This window comes from Pteropus alecto, unplaced genomic scaffold (assembly GCF_000325575.1).
Source record: "Pteropus alecto unplaced genomic scaffold, ASM32557v1 scaffold36, whole genome shotgun sequence".
Lineage (NCBI taxonomy): Eukaryota > Metazoa > Chordata > Mammalia > Chiroptera > Pteropodidae > Pteropus > Pteropus alecto.
The window spans coordinates 144,496-146,195 of record NW_006438868.1 but is presented as its reverse complement, the minus strand read 5'-3'; the positions used below and the strand labels follow the sequence as shown (position 1 = coordinate 146,195).

Genomic DNA, 1,700 nt, shown 5'->3' with positions numbered 1-1,700 from the left:
ATATATATTTTAGTTATTTAGCTAAAATTAAAGCATATTTACAATTAGGAAATGCTTATTCCTTCTTGGTTATCAGAATATTTTCCCAGGATCCTGGCAGGTAAGAAGTGTGAGTGAACAAAGGAGGAAGTCAGAAGGTGAGAGAGGCAACCGTACACAGTCTGAGAATGTCAAAAGTGCTAGGATACCAGTGGGCAAGATAAGAAGCCTAGAAAACTTAGATAGACCATTAATTAATTAATTAATTAATCAGCCAATCAAGTAAGTAAAAATGTAGTAATCTAGATTCTGCTGGATGAAGAGGACATATAGTTGAATTAGATGTATTTTCTAATGACTCTGGTGAGTGAGATATACACAGACGTTGTAACAGGGAGTGCTGTGGTGGAGAGACCAGGGTGTGGTGCTGTCAGTAGAAATATGGAGAAGGGTCCTCTAATCCATCCTAAAGGCTCAGGGAAGGCCTCCTGGAAGGCACCATGTTAAGAATTTAATTTTCATAGAAGTAGCCACTAATTTGGCAGTGGATGAGAATCCTCTGAGTGGGGACCAGAGAGCAAACTGTCATTTAGACTATGTATAATTGCTGCTGGATACACCACCTAGCCTTGCGTTTTGGAAATACTTGAATAAATGGGCAGTTGAGAGGCCACCCTGTTATCTAGTAGAGCTAGAGAAAGGGGCCAAGTAGAAAGGAATAATTTCATAAATGGTTAAATTTATGCTATACTATTGATTACTTTAGCCCTCATGGAAGAGCAGCTTCTTCTGTTTTCCCCAGTATGCCATGAAATTCTTATCATTTTCTGTATACACCATGTGTTTTTCATCTTGTTTAAGGGATCTTTTTTTTTTTTTTTTAACGCCTACAGCACCTGGTCTTCCTAGGTGGTCTCCCATCCAAGTACTAACCAGGCCCGACCTTGCTTAGCTTCCGAGATCAGACAGGATTGGGCTTGTTCAGGGTGGTGTGGCCGTAGAAGGGATCCTTTTACCTTGGTTTCATAAAGGTTATCTATATTCTCCTGTAAAACTTTTATGATTTTTTCACAAATAAGTTTATGGTCTACTTGGAATTTATTTTTGTTTATTATATGATGTAGAGATCTTCATTTTTTTTTCCTGGATGATTAATCAGTAGCTCCAGGACTGTTTACTAACTAGTCTAGTGTTTCTCCACAGATCTCTAATGCTATCTCTGTAATACTCCAGGTTGTAATATGTGTCTGCTTCTAGATATTCTATTCTGTTCCATTGATCTATTTGTCTATTTCTATACTAATACCACACTGTCTTGATTACTTTAGCTTTATAAGTCTTGAAGTCAGGTAGTGTCAATATTGTTGATTCCTTCCTTGTTTCTCTCCCTCAAAAGTATATTCTTTACCCTTTATTTTTTCATATGAATTTTAAGATAAGTTTAACATGGTCTGTAAGAAACACTGAAATTTTTATTAGAACTGCATTTTATTTATAGATTATAGAGACAGAAATGGCACCTCTACAATTAAATACCTTTAATCTAAGTATTTTTTTATGTCTTTGAAAAAAGTTTTATAATTTTCTCCATAAGGGTCTCGTAAATATTTTGTTAGACATATTTCTGTGTACCTGATAGTTTTTGTTGCTATTGCTAATATTTTTAAATTACATTTTGTAATTATTTGTGACTGGTATATGGAAATGCTTGTCTGGTGTAT

General features: G+C 35.3%; 1 protein-coding gene and 1 pseudogene across 1 annotated transcript in view; one reads left to right on the top strand and one right to left on the bottom strand.

Annotated features, from left to right (window-relative positions):
- Positions 1–1,700, top strand: part of MAGED1 (MAGE family member D1) — a 52,891-nt gene that overhangs the window by 12,340 nt on the left and 38,851 nt on the right. The window lies entirely within an intron of this gene.
- On the bottom strand, positions 864–982 carry LOC112482990 (annotated as a pseudogene).